The sequence below is a fragment of the Sceloporus occidentalis genome, unplaced genomic scaffold, assembly GCF_023333645.1.
Source record: "Sceloporus occidentalis isolate IW3139 unplaced genomic scaffold, rSceOcc1.0.p SCAF_4, whole genome shotgun sequence".
NCBI classification, from domain to species: Eukaryota; Metazoa; Chordata; class Lepidosauria; order Squamata; family Phrynosomatidae; genus Sceloporus; species Sceloporus occidentalis.
This window is the reverse complement of record NW_028316984.1, coordinates 83,842,174-83,864,074: the sequence shown is the minus strand read 5'-3', so window position 1 is coordinate 83,864,074 and position 21,901 is coordinate 83,842,174. Positions and strand designations below refer to the sequence as shown.

Here is a 21,901-nt window from a genome sequence, read left to right as displayed (position 1 = left end):
CCACATCCTGTCCATTCACAGAACTATTATGTTGCTTTTCTTGGGAAGGCAGAGTGATGTCAGAGTAGGGGTGTGATCACAAGCAAACAGGTGAGATATAAGGACCCTGGAAGGCAGAAAACTATCTAACCTGAAGCAAGATGAAGCAGGGTAAGTAGACAATACTGGAGGGCACTGTATTCTCCTGTGTGGATATTTCCATAGCAGATAGTTAGAGAGATGAATTGATCAGGTAATACACACACACATATGCATACATACATATAGGGGGTGGAGGACATGGGTACTCAGGGAAAGGCAAAGTTTAGAACACCCCTCCCTCCCAATTGATTTTGCAGCTCTCCAGCACTCCAATATCCCTGGCCAATCTTTTTTGGCAGTCTTTTGGCTCCCAGGACCCCAAAAGCAGGAAACTGGTATACAAACTCACCAAAGTTGCACACCCCTGAACTGGTTGAATGTTGTTTTTGTTGTTATTGTTGGGGTATTGACTTTCATTCTGCAGAAGATCTGGGGGCAGTGCAACTTTGGGTAGTCTTCTTAGGGAAAAGTTGCTTAGTAGCGAGTCTTTGCTAACTGAGTTACCATTGACATGAACAAAGCCACAAACTTGTCATGCTGAGCAATACTGAAAAATCTGGATTCTTGTTTGGGTGCTTGAATGAAAGTTGAGCTATTTCACGGTTTAAAAAAAGAGGCATTACTTATGGTGAGATGTCATTTTGGATTCCTAGATTCTTCCGTTGATGTTCAAGATTCTCTTTTGAACCTTGGGGGCATACCTGATTCACCTATAAACAAGGGACAAGTGTCTTTATCTTCCTTTGCTTTGTCCTGTGATGAGTCAAGCCCATGGATGCCCCAGGGCTGGTAGGATGTCAACAAGGCCATGTGTGCATAGAGCAGCATTTAGGCCCAGGGTTTTTTTGTTTTTTGTTTTGGCAGCATAGGGCTGACACTCCTGGGGTTTGTTATCTTATTTTTATTTTGTTTTTACTTTTAGACCTTTAGCAACTCACCTGTCAAGTAATTTTTTTAAAAGTGTAATAGTCCCTGATATGGAGCTGGAAATGTGCCAAAACACTACCTTGCCCAGCAAAAAGGTGATTCTCTTGCACTATTGCCAGAGCTGTGGGTTTGGAGCACTAACTGGCCAGTCTAGGCAAGTTGGCATGGGAGTTTGATTATAAAGTACAGTGTCATGGCCCTTTCAGCAGAGACTGGAAAGTCACCTATAATTGAAGATGACTATAATAATGATGTGTTGAAGCTATCTGTAACAAAATACGGGAGAGATGATTTTCTGGGTCCCACTGCTTAGTTATACACAGCTGCTGGATATCTTCATAGTTAGTTTTCTTTCCCACACCCATGAAATACATTAAGATCATGTTTCAAGTTGGAGGTGGCAGAAGATAGGTCTGGATATACTGGTGAATCCCAAGCAATTTACAGTGGATCAACAAAGGTTCCTGCTTATCCAGTTATTTAACAATAGCAGCAATAGCATGATTCCCTCTTCCCTCCGTGTTTAATTATAATATACTGAAATATATAAAGTGTACTGATAAACAGAGGTGGGTTTTTTTAATGAAAGGACCATGGACCTGATTAACTTCTAGTAGTCAAATAAATAAATAAATAAACAAATGCCTTGGGGTCACTATTCTTATTTCTGTGCCTTTTGCATGAGGCTCCAGTTGGTGGATCTTGACATTCAAGAACAGAAAAAAACAGAAACCTCAAGTCTGAAGTCATTCCAATCTGTCCTCATTCAGAACCTGTAAAAGTTACTTTTTAAAATACTACTACTACTACTACTACTACTACTACTACATTATTTATTTATAGCCCGCCCAATGACAAGGAATCTGGGAAGGTTACAGGGGAAAAAAAGTATACAAAATACAATTCCAAATTAGCCCCTTTCCAATCCCCAATCCCCAATCCCACACACTCCCTCCAGACTAGAAGATGGCAGTTGTTGACTTGGAGGGCAGGCCCAGTCTCTTGAGGGCAGTCCTGATGTCGTTGGGCCCGCCCTTCCTCTCCATCTAGGATGGAAGATGGCAGTTGTTGCCATGGGGGGCGGGCGCAGTCTCTTGAGGGCAGTCCTGATGTCGTTAGGCCCGCCCCTTCTCTCCCTGCAGGATGGAAGATGGCAGTTGTTGTCATGGAGGGTGGGCTCAGTCTCTTGAGGGCAGTCCTGATGTTGTTGGGCCCGCCCTTCCTCTCCCTCTAGGATGGAAGATGGCAGTTGTTGCCATGGGGGGCAGGTGCAGTCTCTTGAGGGCAGTCCTGATGTCATTGGGCCCGCCCCTTCTCTCCCTCCAGGATGAAAGATGGCAGTTGTTGTCATGGAGGGCGGGCTAAGTCTCTTGAGGGCAGTCCTGATGTTGTTGGGCCCGCCCTTCCTCTCCCTCTAGGATGGAAGATGGCAGTTGTTGCCATGGGGGGCGAGCTCAGTCTCTTGAGGGCAGTCGCGATGTCATTAGGCCCACCCCTTCTCTCCCTCCAGGATGGAAGATGGCAGTTGTTGTCATGGAGGGCGGGCGCAGACTCTTGAGGGCAGTCCCAATGTCATTCTCTTCCTCTAGGATGGAAGATGGCAGTTGTTGCCAGGGAGAGCAGGCTCAGTCTCTTGAGGGCAGTCCCGATGTCCTTAGTCCCGCCCCTTCTCTCCTTCCAGGAAGAAAGATGGCAGTTGTTCCCATGGAGGGAGGGTGCAGACTCTTGAGGGCAGTCCTGATGTTGTTGGGCCTGCCCCTTCTCTCCTTCCAGGCCAGAAGATGGCAGTTGTTGCCATGGAGGGCGGGCTCAGTCTCTTGAGGGTAGTCACGATGTCATTGGGCCCGCCCCTTCTCTCCTTCCAGGATGAAAGATGGCAGTTGTTCCCATGGAGGGAGGGTGCAGACTCTTGAGGGCAGTCCCGATGTCATTAGGCTCGCCCTTCTCTCCCTCCAGGATGAAAGATGGCAGTCGTTGCCATGGAGGGTGGGTGCAGTCTCTTGAGGGCAGTCGCGATGTCGTTAGGTCCACCTCTTCTCTCCCTCTAGGATGGAAGATGGCAGTCGTTGCCATGGAGGGCGGGCGCAGTCTCTTGAGGGCATTCCCGATGTCCTTAGGCCGACCCCTTCTCTCCCTCCAGGATGAACAATGGCAGTCGTTGCAATGGAGGGTGGGCACAGTCTCTTGAGGGCAGTCGCGATGTCGTTAGGTCCACCTCTTCTCTCCCTCCAGGATGAAAGATGGCAGTCGTTGCCATGGAGGGTGGGTGCAGTCTCTTGAGGGCAGTCGCGATGTCGTTAGGTCCACCTCTTCTCTCCTTCCAGGATGAAAGGTGGCAGTTGTTCCCATGGAGGGAGGGTGCAGACTCTTGAGGGCAGTCCCGATGTCATTGGGCCCACCCCTTCTCTCCCTCTAGGATGGAAGATGGCAGTCGTTGCCATGGAGGGCGGGTGCAGTCTCTTGAGGGCATTCCCGATGTCCTTAGGCCGACCCCTTCTCTCCCTCCAGGATGAACAATGGCAGTCGTTGCAATGGAGGGTGGGCACAGTCTCTTGAGGGCAGTCGCGATGTCGTTAGGTCCACCTCTTCTCTCCTTCCAGGATGAAAGATGGCAGTTGTTGCCATGGAGGGCGGGCTCAGTCTCTTGAGGGCAGTCCCAATGTTGTTAGGTCCGCCCCTTCTCTCCCTCCAGGATGGAAGATGGCAGTTGTTGTCATGGAGGGTGGGCTCAGTCTCTTGAGGGCAGTCCTGATGTCATTGGGCCCACCTCTTCTCTCCCTCCAAGATGGAAAATGGCAGTTGTTGTCATGGAGGGCGGGCTCAATCTCTTGAGGGCAGTCCCTATGTTGTTAGGCCTTCCCTTTCTCTCCCTCCAGGATGGAAGATTGCAGTTGTTGCCATGGGGTACGGGCTCAGTCTCTTGAGGGCAGTCCTGATGTCGTTGGGCCCACCCCTTCTCTCCCTCCAGGATGGAAGATGGCAGTTGGGCCATCTTGTTGGGCCATGGAGGGCGGGCTCAGTAAACTGCAAACCCCCTGCCCCTTGGTCATTTCTTATAGTTGTACAACTACTGCTTCAGAAGTGTAGGCTGGGAGATTGTGAGAGTATTAGTCTAAAAATTAACTTCAACCTAGTCAGCCTAGTCATTCTTCCACACTGGTATGGCAGAATGTTATGCTGAGCTTGGGAAAGTTTTTGTTGTTGTTGTTAAAGATTGTATGTACAGCGCTGTGTAAATTTACAGCGCTTTATAAATAAAGGTTAATAATAATAATAACTGCCAGAATTCCCTGTGCTGGCTGGGAGATTCTGGCAGCTGCAATCCAAAAAAGCAACTTTCCTAAACTCTGGTTCTATGCATTGAATAGAACTGACTTGGTATATCCAGCTATGAGCATAAGGTGGTATGGAGCAGGAGGTATCAACTGGTGAAGGGTGTAGGGAATTCACCTTGCAAACTGCATCAGTAACCCACAGCATTACCTGACGTGCAGCCTTGCCTTGAACCTGACAGCAGCCATGATCCTGCCATAGGTATGCTACCTTATCTGTTCCTAGTTCAAGTGGCTGGAGTTCCATTGTTCCTTCTCACATGGTGTGGTGGGGAAGTCCCTCGAGGACTGTCTGTGCTCCAAGGTATTAACAAGCAAAGCAGCTGTACAAGTATTTTTCAGGAGAGGAAGCGGTGTCTCTTCCACTCTGCCAGAGAGTATACAGTTGAGCCTATAGCCATGTCACCTGGCACAAATTCCTGAGGCAGGTGTATGCGTGAGAAAAATGAAGGGGGGGATTGAGAGAGTGGGTGAGAGACCTACCCTTTATTGCTGGTCCATGAGTCCATCTCTTTGGTTACTCATAGGATGGATATCAGGGAGTGGCAGGTGGGTTAGGGGTGACTGTGGAAAAAAAAAGATGAGTTAATGGAAATAACCCATACCTACAGCCTGGCAACCTGTTTATCTCTTTCTGTTCTCACGTTATACATTCTACTCTCATTCAAAACAACTTTATTTTTTTTTAAAGAAGGAATGTTTTTGATGTTTCTTATGAAAAAAACAACCCATAAACCAACCACAGCATAGCATCCATTTCGGAAAAGGTTATTGGCTTCAGTCCAAATATATGTCTCAGTTTGAGGAGACCCACTGAATCAGTTAGATGTACTCAAGGACTGAGTAAACATTCAGTAATGGTTTCAATGGGTCTACTTTAGTAGAGATTATAGTTGGATACAGGGCATTCTGGTTAGAGAAATGGTGAAAAGAAAGCTAAAATCTCTCTCCATAAACCCTGCCTAATATTTAGTTATATGGGAGATGTTTAACCCATTCTATTTACTACTTCCTTTGATAAGTGTTGAGAAATATGTGTGTGTGCATGCACACAAACATGTATTAATAAATATGAGCAATGAAATTTTCTTTGTGTTGTTTCATAATATAATACGTGGGCCCCAATCCAGTTGGTTAAACTGACGTTCTATCAAAACCAAGGGAATTCTGAATTAGTTCTGATAAGTTTTATCAATTTAAAGGGATCCAAGCTCAACCATTTTTGAAGCCATGATACTTGTGGTTGAAATCCCTTTATGCTTTTGGGGGTCTTAGCACAAGTAAACTAACAAACTGACATCAATAACAGATACAAAAAAAGTGGTGGGTTTTTTTTACTATTTATAGCTGTTTTTATTAATTTATTTATTGGACTTATTTCATCCACTTTTATTGTGAAGGTCTCTGAGATTTTTCAAGATGAAAAGTGGTTCAAGATGAAAAGCAGCTAAATAAATACTCCTCATTTTTACAAAATTTGTTGGGTTTTGGATTAGGGGAAAAGTTTAGTAATATCATTAGGTGAAATCTATACTGCTACAGTAGCATAAATTACAGTGGGCCCTTCCCTTAAGCGGGGGATCTGTTCTGCATCCCCCCCCCACATAAGGGAAATCCTGCGTATAGTGGAGCCCGATTAAAAATAACGGGGCTTTTGCCCATGGTGCACTGTGTGCACCATGGGCGCATGCCCCATTACTTCTTCTAGGGTGCACCATGCCTTCTTCCGGGGCGGCTTTCAGCATATGCTGAAAGCCACGTATATTGCTCCTGTGTATGTTGCAGGTGCACTGTATGATAAATTGAGAGCACTCAAGAAAATTTAGAATTAAAAATGTAATAAAACTGAGATACGTACCTCCCCCCCCATTTTATTGATTTTATTTATTTCTAGCTATTTGTTTCATTGTATCTGTTTTTACCCCAAATTGCTTTGATTTTTTTAAAACATGAAATGTTATAAAATGTTCTGACATAAACAAAATCCTGAATGAAAAAAAATTAAATTGATTAATATGTGAAAATTTGTTGCTGTTTTATTGTTTTACTTACAGTTCTTGGTTGTATTGGATTGGTTTGCTGATAATATTAAAGAAGAAGCTGATCACAGTTAATTTATCTTTTTAATTTAAATGGGTGAGTTCTGGATGCCACCCATTGTCTAGCGAGCACATTTTGGATTTTTCAGCTCATGTTTTCCATCAAAAATGATCATGTCCATCTTTTTATAAAACTGTTGAAGTTGCTGTTGTTTTTGAGTACTGATTGCCACTCAAAATGTCTGGCTTTGTAGTTTTATGAGTGTAGTTTTCACAAGAAGTGTTTTGCAACAGGACCTGATGATTCTATGATGTGTGTCTTCTCCTGCATGGCAGGGGGTTGGACTGGATGGCCCTTGCGGTCTCTTCCAACTCTATGATTCTATGTAAAAACCCTACTTCTTTGCAGAATACTCAAAAGTAGTATTTCCGACTTAATATCTTCTAATATTACAGTAAAAGCCAACACAAAGATAGCTGCACTAGTCTTTAAAATTCAGACTAAAATCCCAGCAAATTCATTACCTCCACGGACACAGCTATCATGCCACAAAAATATGCACGTTTCTAAGTTCTCCATAACTGTTCTTCATATTAGATGATAGCAAAAAGGAAGAACTGGGGAAAGAAACAGAAAAGAATGGGAACAATGTCTGGCCTAATGTTTAAACTTATTTATTTCTTCTCCCATCTCCTGTTTTTTTTTTTTTTTTTGTAGACACTAGCAGAAGATAGTGTAGCACTGGCATGACCAAAATAAAATAAAATTGAAAACTTTGCGAGTAAGCAATCTAATTAAAGAGTTCCTCCAAAGCATTGGAAAATGGTGCCTACACACATACACCTTTCAAAATTGCAATTATTAATTTTTTTCTCAATATTCTATTAGTGTAGTTTTCTATTACTGTCAGTAACCTATCATATTAGAAAATATGAGAGTTCCTGGATATTTCCATTTTCACTTTTTTGTGTGCAATTAATATCATTAAGGCTACAGTCCTGTGGAATGCATAATTCCAGGAACAGTTCTGACTGAATGCAATTGAACTTATTTCCAGGGAAATGTGTCCAGTATTGCTTAGTGGTAATTTGTCTTAGTGCTAATAATCTTCATTTTCTTACAGGACAGCACAGATTCATATCCCTGTTGTCCATGATGACAGTCCTCTGGACTTTAGGCCAGGGGTGCCCTAATGAACCTGGACCCATATGTGCTGAGGAATTGCCCAATACTGTCGCCATTATTAATCGGTTGAAGAAGAGCCTGAGAGATTTGTACAAGTCCTTTGTGGTATGTAGGAGAATGGCAGACCCTTGTCTGTCTTACTCTCATTTTCTTTGTCCGGGAACTATATCTTCGAAAAGATGCTTCTTAGATTACAACACTTTGGGAAAGCTGATTTTTAGACTGCATCTCCCAGCACTAGTCATGATGGCTGGGGTGTTCTGGACATTATTTTCTAAATGCTTTTTTCAAGCTCTCCCAAGAACTGTGCTTTCTGCATGGCTAAAACAAGAAGTGAGTAGAACAATGCTAAGTGTTTGTGCTTGCTGTTCCAGGCCATAAATGATTTGATGAACTCTGTGCCCGCTTAATTTCATAAACCAGGGATGGAAATCATGCAGTTGGTAAGCTGCATGGGGTCATTTGGTGAACCCCTTGTGGCCCTTGAATGCTACTAGAGACTTTGGGAGCCCCCTCGTGTTACTCTCCACTTCTTCCAAGAAAAATAGATTTGAGAGGGCCACTTTTGTCCCTAAATTCTTTTTTGGGGGGAGGGGCACCTTGAGAAAGTGTGTGTATGTGAAAATGCTGTTGTAGTGACTGGAAATAATTTCCCGTTACCTCAAATATCACATCTGGCTGTTACCAGATATGCCATTGCTGCCTGACAGGTTATAAGAGGAACTGAAAATAGGGCATTTAGAAAGAAATGTCCATATTCCCATTCAAAAGATTTATGAGTAGTAGCTTCTCTAGTACAGACAATCCTGGCATTCAGATTGTGAAACTGATTGTTTTTAAAGGAGGAAGTCAATACAGAGTTGCAAATACACACATCAGTATCTTAGGAGTTTTATTGTCTTGCCCACCGCAGGAAAAAAAGATCTGAATTAAAACGAAGAAAAGTCCCTAAAACTGTTATCAAAGCTTAGAAACAATGGTTAAACAACTGAACTTGTATTGCAAATATATATATATATATTTGGGGACAATTTTTATTTCTGGTGTGCCATAACTTGCAGAAGCCGGGATGAGAATCACTGTGTGTCCAAAAGACAGGATCACGTGTCTATATGAACACACAACTATTACTTTAAAAAATACCTTTGATGAAAATAGCTCTTCCACAGCTGGAGCATGCCCATCTCTGTGCCACTGAAAAGAGGTTTCCCTGGTGTTGTCCGCAGATGCTACATTACTAGTGTTGAGGGCTAGGGTAGGAATTGACATATACAATCGCTCCTTTTAATGCATGGATCTCAGATCGGCACCCTTGAATATATGCAGAGGGGTGACCTCCACTATTTGCAATGGGGCACATGCCTGGGTGTGCACTCTATTCAAGCCTATAGGGCTTGAATAAGCACGAGCCTCTGTTTCTGCAGGGGAGGGGGGGCGGAACGGATTCCCTGTGAAAAAGGAAGGCCAACTGTACTGAGATATTTTAGCTCAGTGGCTGTATGAATTGCTATGTAAAATTGTGTTCAGTATTGAACAGGTTTAAGCTGGCATAGGGGCATCAGTGTTGAAGGTGCAGACTGCACCAGGTGACACTCTAAGGGGTGTGTGACATGACTGCTCCCCAAACATCTGCTTTTGGACTGAAACAAGTTGTGGCTTCCTACTCAGGCACTCAGCAGAAGAGATGGTATAAGTGGGGTTAAGTGGGAGGAGAAAGGAAAGACATCGTTTTTTAGGAAAAAAGTTTAAAAATTAAAATTTAAAATTTAAAACTTTATTTTTATATTATTTAATTTTTTTCTTGGAATTTTAAATATCTCTCCCTAGTGGCATACTTAGGATATTTGACACCTAGTGTGGATAATTTTTTTAATACTCCCCTCGTCTATTCAACATATGTTTCCAGGTCTGGCAAAGCTGCTGAGCCAGCAGCAGAGGAAGGCAACTCTCTTTCCCGTTTGGCCAGTACCCCCCACCAGACCCAGAAGGCAGTCCCTTTCCACCAGTAGGAATAGGCTGCTAATGCTGCCCCACAAGCTTTCTGGGTCTGGTGGAGCTGCTGGATGGGCAGGAAAGGGAGGAGACTTGCTTTTTCGCCTGGCTAGGAGACCCACCAGATCTGGAAGGCAGCTCCTTCGCACCAGTGGCTCCTGGTGGAGGTGGGCTGCTCCCGCCACCAGCAGCCTTTTGCCCATTCAGTCACTAGCCCCTCCAGACCCAGAAGGAACTGCCAGGCCCAGAAGGAACTACCACTAGCAGCCACAACTGGTTGGCAGCAGCATGCCCTGGCTGGCAGGGGGTGGCAGCCATGGGGATTTTGAGAGTTACCACCCCACTGGATGACACCTCAGGTCATCCAGTCTAAGGTATCACCAGGTGAGGCAGTAACTCCCAAGACCCCTTAGTGACACCACGGCCCCTCCCTAAACTGCACATCCCAGGATTACATAGTATGGAATCAAGCACTTAAACACTGTTATGAAATCATCATAATCATAATAACATCATAATATTACAATCATAATATTATAATCATAACAGTATAATAGTGTGAAAGGGGCTTGGGTTGTTTATAGGATGTATAAAGTTGGCCCTCTATATTTGCGGCTTTGACTTTTGTAGCTTTGATTATTTACGGTTTTGATTAATATGTTTTCTTTAGGAATCTCTGGGTCCTCCAGTGCAACTCTGCCAAAAGTTGACCATAGAGTTGTGCTGGAAAATCTAGAAGCTCCTAGAGAAAACACTTCGCTAGGCATTTGTAGGTATTCCAGTATGATTCCATGAAGTTTATCACATGGGAGGCATCCCATGCAGAAATGGGATTTAAAACGAAATTTAAAACCTGAAAAAACCCTAAAACGATGCGCAAATGTGTGATTGATTTTCAGACATATCAGGGTTAATGCAACATTAAACTGGTTGGAAGGCAACAAAACATGATTCTTTTTACTTTCAGGATTTTCCGGAAATAAAAAGAATTGCATTTTGTCTACTTTCTAGCCAGGTTAATGTCGTGTTAATGCACCTTAACAGCAACGTCATCTGAAAATCAATTGCCCTTTTGCTTGTCTTTTCTACTTTCTGTCTGGGTTAATGTTGGATTAACCTGGACGTCATCTAAGAATAACTCCACTTTTGCGGGGGGTTTTCACTTTAAATCCCATTTTTGCACAGGATCCCTTTCGTGTGATAAACTTCTATGATCAGCTTCTGGCAGATAATGATCATAGAAATGCACTGGAGATTCCTAGAGAAATGTTCTCTCAGGTAAAGGGAATAGTGGTTTTTTATTTGTAGTTTTTCCACATTCATGGGGGTCCTTTACTCCTAATCCCAGCGAATGTGTAGTAACCACTGTGCTATCAGAGGATTCAAGTGAATATCCCAAACTGCTAACTCCAAAGGACAGTGATGTACATTTGAGTCAATTGACTTGGACTCAAGTCAGGCTCAAGTTACTTCAGTGACTTGATTTGGGCTTGACTTAGCAATAAATGATGCTCTGACTTGACTCTACTTGTGACTGGTATATTTTTAGTGACTGACTTGCTGGTGTCGTGTCATTCACTTTGAGCAGGAGGCTAGATCTGCCTCCAGAATACAGGCCACATTTTTTGGAGGGGAAATACAAATGCATTGGGCTTGAGGTGGAAGGATCCATCTAAACCTTTCAAAAGGTTTTAGAAGGCTCTTTTTATGTGTAGTGAGCACAGACTGCAATGCAGGCCTCAATCCCCTTGTTTAACATGTTTGTTGTTCCCTGACAAGAAACACACTCTGCCTCCTTTTTTTCCCTGTTAAAGTTGGCTCCCAGTCTTGAGACTCAACTTGAGACTTGACTTGACTATAATGCTAATTCACGGGTTCCTCCTGTAAATGAAAAAACAAAAAACAAAAAATGCTAGGAGAACAAGGGAATTAGAGGTTGAGTATGGGACAGTCATTGCTTTGTGCAATAAAAAAAAATTGCAGATTCAGATTTCTAACAACTTATTCTCACATTAAAATGTTGTGTGATAATCTCCTTGGAGTAAAAGACTTGAATACACCACTGCCATAGGATATTATTTCTGCTATACTCTAAGGTTTCTAGTTCATCTGATGTGGGGGAGCACTCTTTCCTTAGCCTGTTGAAGATGATGTATCAGATCCTCAACATAAGCAAAAGCTATTATGACATCAGAAGTTGAGGAATGGTGACTCTATTTGAGATCCTGGCTCTATTGGATACCTGGCTGAATGAGACTACATGTGAAAGGGATCTAGGAGTCCAAGTAGACCACAAGTTGAACATGAGTGAACAGTGTGATGTGGCAGCTAAAAAGGTCAATGCAATTTTAGGCTGCATCAATAAAAGTATAGTGTCTAGATCAAGGGAAATAATAGTGCCACTGTACTCTACTTTGGTCAGACGGCACCTGGAATACTGTGTCCAGTTCTGGGCACCACAATTCAAAAAGGACATTGAGAAACTGGAGTGTGTCCAAAGGAGGGTGACTAAAATGGTGAAGGGTCTGGAAACCATGCCCTATGAGGAATGACTTAGGGAGCTGGGGATGTTTAGCCTGGAGAAGAGAAGGTTAAGAGGTGATATGATAGCCCTGTTTAAATATTTAAAGGAATGTAATATTGAGGAGGGAGCAAGTTTGTTTTCTGCTGCTCCAGAGAACAGGACATGGAGAGCAATGGATGCAAGCTACAGGAAAAGATATTCCACCTCAACATTAGGAGGAACTTCCTGACAGTAAGGGCTGTTCGACAGTAGAACACACTCCTTCCTCAGAGATTGTGGTGGAGTCTCCTTCCTTGGAGGTCTTTAAACAGAGGCTGGATGGCCATCTATCAGGGATGCTTTGATTGTGATTTCCTGCATGGCAGGGGGGTGGACTGGATGGCCCTTGCCTTGTGGTCTCTTCTAACTCTATGATTCTATGATCTTTACTCATTCCACATATAAACTGGATTTTGGACTTTGGTTTGATGCTACCCTATGAGTCTCAATATTCTGAGTTTATGAGGCTTTTCTGCTTTGTTCCTCACAAAGTGTGTAGTGATACTTAGTTTAGGTGCGGTGGTGGTGAAAAGGCAAACTGATAAAATGGGACATTTTTATTTTTCAAGGGCTCAATAGGAAAGCCACAAATGGGTTCTACAACAAAATGTTGCAGTGAGGTGAGCTCCAGCTTGGGAGAATCTATTCTGTTCCTAATTCTATTTGGTCTTTTGCCCCCATCTCTGACAGGTAGCCTGCATTCTGCGGGTACTGAGCATGTCCAGTCATCATTGCTCACCACTGGCCTTTCTCCTTCTTGTGCACAAAACTTTTATGCTCTCTAAGAACTGGCACTTATCCCCCAAAACTGCCAAAAACAGCCCAGGACCCTTGTGAACACACAAGGGTCCAGGTATACTAACTATCTTGATTGAATTCAAAGACATAGCCATGTTAGTCTGGTTTGATATGCAAAGGGATCTTGCAGCACCTTTGAGTAACTGAGAGCGAGAAAAAAACTGGTAGCATAAGTTTTTGTAAACTTGAGTCTACTTCATCAGGTCCATGGAATGAAGCAGACTTAAGTCTGTGAAAGCTTATGCTACCAACTTCTTTCTTTCAGCTGATCTCAAAGGTGCTACAAGATCCCTTTGTATCTCGACTGAATTCCAGATTCAGAATTCAGCATGACTACTGGAAGTCAACCAAAATGTGGTTGGGAAGCAGTCTTGGGGAGGCAAACAATCAATCAGAAGTGGATGGAGGCTGTCAGGATCTTTGTTTCCTTTTGGAGAAGCTGAACAAGAAGAAAAGGAGAGGCAGGGACATTGCTGCAGGAGTTGAACAGTTCAAATGTCAAGAGTAGGAATTGTGTGGCCATCCAAATATTGTTGAACTGCAATGCCCTTCACTACTGGCTATGTTGGTCAGGGCTGCTGGGAGCTACATGCTGACCAATTCTGTAGGACCATACAAAGTATCTCATTCTCTCCTTTCACCCTTCAGTTTAAAACATACTGGAGTTTATCACACGGGAAGAATTTCTCTTAATTTCAAATGAAAAGAAAGCGGGGCCAGAACGCATTCACGTGAATTCGCTAGTTCAGCGAATTTACGTGAATTTGAATTGCGTTTGAACTGACTTCCCATTGCCCGAAAATAGCTTGCCATTGCCCAAAATTGCATGTGGTAGTCTGTCATGCAATAACGTGAAACCCCATGATTGCGTTTGGACTGACTTCCCATTGCGTGTGGTAGTCTATCACGCAATAATATTAAATCCCATGATTGCATTTGGATTGCCATTGGATTATACTTCCAATTTCCCTTATCTGATAAACTCCACTGTCATTTTTGGAGCATTCGCTTTCTGAGCATTTTGTTTTCTTTGAATTTTGCAGGATGAGGGTTATGGTGGTAGGAGAGGACCTGTGTGTACCCTGAGCAATACTGGTGTCAGGGATCTGTCCACGGATCTGGTAAGGAAACATTTGTTGAAATGCAAGAGGTGTCCTAGCAGAGTGATAACCATTGTCAGATGGCATGGCCACTAAATTGTGTCATTAACTTTGAGGGAGTTAATGACTCCCAGCATTCCTCATCATACCCTGTTCCAGTTAGGATTTCTAGGAGTTGAAGAGAAACAACACCTGGAAGGCCACACTTTGCCAATCCCTGCTATCCCAAACATCTGAATGTGTGCCACATCTTTAATATTTAATATTAATCCTTTCAGTTCTTACTTCATCTCTCTGAACCAACAGGAGCATGTTTGAAGGGATTTTAAAATATAAAGCAACAGTGCCTCCAGATCAAGCTTTTATTGTGCTATTGACCTCCCTCAGTCACAAAATTTCCCCAGAGAATGTCATCGGTGGGTGAGCCTTTGGTATCTGAGCCTCTCGTTTCCCCATGCTTCTTCATTCTTTTTTCTTAGTAGTGAAAAGGCATGGAAAAGGGAGGAAAATGGAATAGCTGGACAATGCCTTTCAAACGGAGGTGCTGGGAGTCCTCCATTTGGAAGCACCCTAAGGAAGGGAGTTAACACTGAGCACGTTAAAATGGGTAAATAGAGCCCCTCTTCTGTAGCTGTGTGCTTATGTACTTGTGGGCTGTTGGGCTTTGAAACTGTGTTTGAATATGGCAAGTCTAAAAAGTGAAAGAGGATAACTTGTAGAAATACCAGTTGCAGTGCAAGACAGGACTCTGGATTGACCTGTTTAGTATTGACATAGGAAAGGGGTTTCAGTTTTATTTATTCAAATTATTTCTTGCTTTTGACTTGAAGTCTTCAGAGTAGCTTAAAACAGATACACTGAATCCTTCTTCAAATCCTCCCTCCAAATAAATCAATGAGCCATGCTGAAGCAGATTTAGGCCCTGATATTCTATTTCATAGTGCCTCCATACTGAATATATCTTGTGAATAAGGTCAAGTACTCTGGATAGCACCTTAAAGTCTGGAATGAGATCCTGACTGAATCCACCCCCTGACATAAAAGTTACTGGCTACCACTTCCATAACGTAGTTATACAACTAGCAAATGGTTGAATTAGACCATGTACATAACATTTATTTAGAAGAAGTACTCCCTCAAATAGTTGGGGAAATGTGATTTCCCCAAACTGTGTACCCCCATACTGTGTATGTATTTTGTATAATGTAATTTATTTTGTGATTAGACATTAGTATGTAAGCATGGGCTTACTTTGTATGTCTGAGTGTTGAAGAACACATTTCTGAATAAATTCATTACAAGAGGGAAAGGGTGTTAAATGAAGTTAATAGACATTCCTCTTAACATCTTGTTTGACCTTTTCAGCTGGTCTTATGGAGAAGAGAAGACACTGCAGTTGTAGCAAACCTTGATATTGCCCACATGCCCCCTCATCAGTCTCTTTTAAAATCACAGTGGTTCTGTCCTGTCAACAGTTTAATAGTCTTAGTCAACCAACGAAATGATAATTAATTTCCAAAGGGATACCTGTGGTAGAGTGTAAAGATGGTAAGACAACTAGTAGGTCGAAGGAGAGATATCTATAGCTGCATCCGCACTGTAGAAATAATCCTGCTTGACACCACTTTAATTGCTGTGGTTCAGTGCTATCGAATTCTGGGAATTGCAGTTTTGTGAGATATTTCAGCTTCTCTGTCAGAGAGCTCTGCTGAAACAACAAACTGCAATTCTCAGAATTCAGTAGCATTGAGCCATGGTAGTTAAAGTTGTGTCAACCCGGATTTATTTCTGCAGTGTGGATAGACCCTGAGTGGCAAAGATGGCTGAGGGCCAGCTGAGATGATGCTAGGCTAGCTGAAGTTGTACTGAATGTAAACCTATTTCAGCCTAAAGGGACTGATAATTATATTCACCTTGATTTGGGCTGGAGGATGATTCAGCCTGTCATAACTAGGCTCCCCCTCCCCTTTCTTTGCCCTGATTTTGTCTCTTTTACCAGTAGAGTTTAGCTAGTAAAGCAGTTCTGCCAGGAGGTTGCTCTGCCCACACTGAGATCATTCAAAGGTTCTGCCAGTAGAGTATTTCTGCCAGCAGAAGAGGTTTGCACTTAATCATACGTTTTTGATAATGTGCTCTGTTGTCTCTGCTTCTTGATTTTTTTAATGGATGTGTTTCCAAAATTTCTTTATTCATAAGTTTCTGATAACAATATCAAAATATTGGTGTATTTTAACTTTTGTATGCTTCTCCTGGTGTGAAATTTTGCCTCTATGTGTTATAACATTTGTAAGCCACTTTGAATGCAAGGGCTAGGGAAAAACTAGGGGATCGTTCCCACTTAGCTATAAAGCGGGTCATGATCCGAATTTAGGGTGCATCGTTCCCACTGAAGCTCGAATTTAATCTCCATTATCCCTCATTCGTTCCCACAGCATCTTGAATTAGAATCGAATTAAAATGTTTAAACCGGATTATCAGCCTATAATTCGGTTTAAAAAAATAGTAGTTTATAATGCGAGTTATTTTTGAAAGTGGGGTACAATTCGCTGTATCCGAATGGGAACGAAAGGGTGTCTGATTCGGGAACCTGGAGATGGGAGGAGTAGCGCTCAAGGGGCTGACCTGGGGGTGTCACCCTCTTTGGTCTCTTTCTGCATCGCCAGCGCCATTTTCTTCAATTCGCATAGACTTTCCCCCAGTGGATTGCAACCTCCCCTCTGCTCCTCATTCATAGACCGATGTGTGAGGAGAGCCATTGAACACCATTTTTAAACTATTTTTTTTTCTTTTTTCACCTCTGCCTGAGCGCCAGAGCAGCAGATGGGCTTTGCAGGACAAGCCTGCTTGATCGCCCTCCAAACAGCCCAAGGAGCAATGGGGGAGGCAAAGCGATTTTGGGAAAGCAGGCTCATTCCAGAGGAACTATGGGATGGGCTTTGCAGTACATGCCTGCTTGATTGCTCCTCAGACAGCCCAGAGAGCAATGGGGGAGGCAAAGCGATTTTGGGAAAGGAGGCTCATTCCAGAGGAACTATGGGATGGGCTTTGCAGTACATGCCTGCTTGATCGCTCCTCAGACAGCCCAGAGAGCAATGGGGGAGGCAAAGCGATTTTTGGGAAAGGAGGCTCCTTCCAAACAGCCCAAGGAACAATGGGGGAGGAAAAGCGATTTTGGGGAATGGAGAGCCTGGACGTCCAGGGATCTGAGGGGGGAGGGAATCAAGCCTTCTCTCTTCCCCAAAGATTCTCTTTCCATTAATGAAGCCCGCTGCCTTCTCCTCCTTGATCCGATTTGCCAAGCCTCCTTCTAGTCTGGGGAGACACAACAGAAGAGCCTTGGATGGAGTCAATTTTCATTGGCTGCCCCCCCCCCCCAAAAAAAAAACCCAAGACTTGTGACGTCTGAAGCCTATGCACTTGATTGACAGCTTGTGGACACAAATGGGAACAGGGAGCAAGTTAATCTGCTTTAAAATAAAGCGATTTAAAATAAATGGAAACGAAAACAAGGTTTAAATGAATCGAGGTAATTTGCCCCTTTTGGTAATGGAAACGATGGGAAAAATTCGAATTATTCCCGGAACATAATCCAAATCAGAATCGCTCCAATATAATCCGTTTTATCTGCCAAGTGGGAATGCCCCCTACAGCCAGAACATCTTTGTGTCAGGACTGCACTGTTAGTGTGTTGCATTTTTACAGATTTTACCTATAAGGGTTTATAGAAAGCACTTTGTCCAGGACATGCATTTGTTTAGTGCCTTCTCTTGCTTGTGTTAAACAGGACACCATTGACACAAGACTGTGCCAGTACACCAAATGCTTTCAGTATTTGGCAGGAACAATCAAGGAGTACAGCACGTTCCAAACTAGTTTTAAATATTGCCAGAAATACCTCAACCAGCTAGAAAATGCCATCAAGAAAATGAAGGTAAAAGAACTATTCATGTTTTAAAAATAAGTGTCTGCAGCCTCTTTACAACCTTCTCATTACTATACTATCAGGGTATGAATTCTACATCTTGTGGTCTCAAAGTACCTTTTCCAAAGTCTACTTTTGGCATATTTCCCCCCTTCACGATCCTATCCAGAGGAGGGCGACCAAAATGGTAAAGGGTCTGGAAACCATGTTCTTGAGGAGAGACTTAGGGAGCTGTGTATGTTTAGCCTGGAGAAGAGAAGATTAAGAGGTGATATGATAGCACTGTTTAAATACTTGAAGGGGTGTCATACTGAGGATAGAACAAGTTTGTTATCTGCTGCTCCAGAGACCAGGACCTGGAGCAATGGGTTCAAACTACAGGAAAAGTGATATCAGCTCAACATTAGGAGGAACTTCCTGACAGTAATTGCTGTTTGACAGTGAATCATACTCCCTCAGAGACTGGTGGAGTCTCCTTCTTTGGAGGTTTTTAAACAGAGGCTAGATAGCCATCTGTCGGGGTGCTTCAATTCTGTGTTCCTATATGGCAGAATGGAGTTGGACTGGATGGCTCTTGTGGTTTCTTCCAGCTTTATGATTCTTATATAGCCCCAGGTTTAGGGGCTATGTAGGGACTATCAAAGTTCACACATTTCCACTTACTGGGCAGCAGCAGCTACGATCGGGAAGGAATTGGCTTGAGTGAGCGATCTCTGGCACAAAGCAGAATTGTGATATGGACCCTGATTCTGCCTGTTGCACTGGAGATCACTCACAGTAGCAGGTGGAAATGGCAGTCAGCTATTTCCCAAGTGACAGGGGAACAGACCCCCATTGATCACAGAGGCTGCTCCCTGGTATGTGGGGATTGGGGGAAATGGAGTGGGATTTGGTGTGTAGCACCATAATTACACATATGCAGGGTGACCAGATGTCCTCTGCGAAAGGGGACAAGGCACAGCAATAAAATGTAGAACATTACTAAATAAAAACTAAAATCATATAAAAACAATGTAATGCTTCTTAACCATGTTGAAGATTGAGGACATTTTGAAATTTCTCCTGGACAGAAGGTTGAACATATCCTGGAGAAGGAGCACATCTGATCATTCTGCATATATATAATTCCCGTACAGGATTCTGGCCAAGTGGTACTGTCTATTTTTATTTTTAATTTTTTGGCAAAATGTGTATATATAGCCACATGTTTCCATTTGTTTATCACTGGAGAAATGTGTGTAGGTGCACACTTGCCTGCATCAGAGGGGAGGAGAAGGATCAGGGCTGGCTGCCCTTCAGACGACTCCCCTCCCCATCCCCTTCTCTGTGTTTATCACTCTCTTTTCTTTCCTGCCTGCATTTCCTTCCCTGATGGAGGATGTCTGTGAGGTGTTGATCATTTCCCTTTTCTCTTCATTACCTTTTCCTGGCAGCTTATGCCACTGTGTCAGAACTGGGGTTGGTCAGGAGAGCTTTTGGTTTGCTGTTTCAGCTGCTGCTGCTGGAGAGAGCAGATACAAATGAATCAAAGTGTGCAGCAGTTAGAGGGTTAGGGCACAGGGAACTGTGGTTAGAATGTAATAGTTTACATATGAAGCAACAAAAATCAAATTTCTTTCTACTTCCATTTACTTTAGACATAATCCATTGAAATCTTGAATTTGCATTTGCTTCTTATGTTCTTTCTTCACATCCTTGCTTTCTTTTCTAGCAACAGCCTCCAGCTCCATGTACAGGCCACTGCAGAATCTCCTGGTCCTTCAATGATTCAGAATGGGATGAGGTCACCAAAGGAGCCCCCCTAACCCAGGAGCTGCTCACCTATCTGGAGGAGCTTGATGTTTCTTGCAGTTGAGGAGACACACAGAGTGCATAGACACATACATACAAACCTCTCACTGTAGAGGGCACTGTGGCTTCTGCATGTGTACATAAAGGTTTCGTCTGTATGCGTGGTTGGTCTTTGTTTGAAAGATCAGATGTATATAAAGGGAAGGATAGTTACAGTGCAGGGACAGAGTCTGTGTGTCTATATGGGAGGTGTTCTCAGCCCACATACCTTGGTCTGAAAACATGGGTTTCTCACAGTGTAATCCTATATATGTCTACTCAGAAGCACTCCTAAGTAAGTGGGCACAGGGCTGAGCCTTAGAGCATGAATCCTATAGGCAGTCCCAGAAAGGGTAGAGCCCTTGAATCAATGGGCTTTCACTCAGAATCCAACATTTGATTCAGCAGATCCATTCATGAGGATTTAAGCCTTAAGAATGCGTCTGTCTGTGAGGAAAAGAAATGTACAAGTTACAGGTATGCATTTCCAGGAGGGTTGTGTGTGTATGTACATACATATGTATGTATGAGTGGCTAAACACAGAATGGAGAAAATGACTCAGTGCAATGTATTCATACCAAATGTACCTTTAAGATGGTGCCGAGCACTAAAAAAGGATAAAAGCCATTTGATTTCTATTATAGCTGATGAACCTATTTATGTATGAATGTTAATATTATTAAATTGTTATTATTATAATATTGTTATTATTGTTATTATTATTAATATTATTATTATTAATATGTTGTTTATTAATTTACTATGATCACCAGCAGCTCTACTTTGTAAACCTGGAGAGTAAAAATATTTTAAATAAAAACAAACTATTTTCTACATTTTTGGTTGTAGTATATTTCTAAAAAGTGTTGCGATTTCTCAAGGCTGGTCTGTGTACTCATGTTGACTACAAGCATAGTTAGCATGTCCATCTCTAGCCTATATAAATCCCAAGAGTTGCCAGTGGGAGATTTTGCCACGAAATTCAACAACATGATTAAAGAGGCAAAACACCAATAACCTATCCTCAAGTTCAAATTATATTGCTTATAAAAATGGCACCCACTGGGCTAGTAATCTGAAACTTGGGCGCGTTACAGACCACTAGATTGCGGTGGTCTGCTGCCGCTGCCGGTTGCTGCGTCCGGGAACCGCAGCAGCCAAACGGCGTGGTTCCCGGACGCAGCAAAGAAGGAGCATGAAAATCGCACTCCTTCTTGCAGCCTGGAAGAGACACCGCGAGGCGCTAGTCGCGCACTTGCGGCATCACTTCCGCTGCGTGATGTGCGGACGCAGAGCGTCTGTTACGTCAAAATGGCGGCAGCCATGTGGAACAGCCGCCGTCACTTGTTACGGACTCAGTCCGTGCTAGGGTTAGGGGCGTCTGGAAGAGACGCCCCTTTCTAACCCTAGCACGGACTGAGTCCGTTCTAGGGTGCCCGTTTGTAATGGGCCTTGGCCTTCATGATCTACATGATGAGGCTGACAACTGCACAAATATCAAAGTGGGCAGAAGGATTTGCAAAAATGCAGTACATTTAATGTTGCCATTTCTAGACTTTCCTAGGCCCTGAGATTTCCAGTCCAAAACTTGCTACCTAAGGATTACCCCTTATGATGTCCTGGGGCCGGGCCTTTTTGATGTTACAAAGATGATGTTACAGAGAGTAGCCTCTAGTGATGTCATAGGCATGATGCATTAAGCATCAACCATAATTACACACCATATGCCATTCAAATAGAAAAGACCAAATCCAATAAATGAGGAAAATATCTGCATATACACACAGTTTTTAAGGCAGTGTTCTCACCCTGAGATTGGAAACGAGAGTCCAGACTATGAGACTTGGTAACTCTAAATATGATGATTTTAACAAGCAAAAAGATTCATGCGGGACCAAACCAAAGACTATCTATTCCAGGGGTAGGCAACCTGCGGCCCGCGGGCCGGATGCGGCCCGGCGAGGCCTTGGGACTGGCCCCAGCCCGGTCCTGCCGCCGATTGCCGCCGGGGCCTTTGGGAGGCAATTGTCTATAGAAGCCTCAGAAACATGCATTGATATTAACATTTTTAAAAAAATCAGCAAATTTTTTCGTGTGTCCTCCATTTTTTTTAAAAAAGTGTCTTCCATT

At 43.1% G+C, this 21,901-nt stretch overlaps 1 long non-coding RNA gene across 1 annotated transcript; it reads left to right on the top strand.

The window, feature by feature from the left end:
• The first annotated feature begins 7,554 nt into the window (after nt 1-7,554).
• LOC149314185 (uncharacterized) lies at nt 7,555-17,943 on the top strand. The gene is made up of 3 exons (XR_016281109.1): nt 7,555-7,670; nt 13,962-14,039; nt 17,803-17,943. It is a non-coding gene; the product is annotated as an uncharacterized LOC149314185 (long non-coding RNA).
• The last annotated feature ends 3,958 nt before the right edge of the window (nt 17,944-21,901 follow it).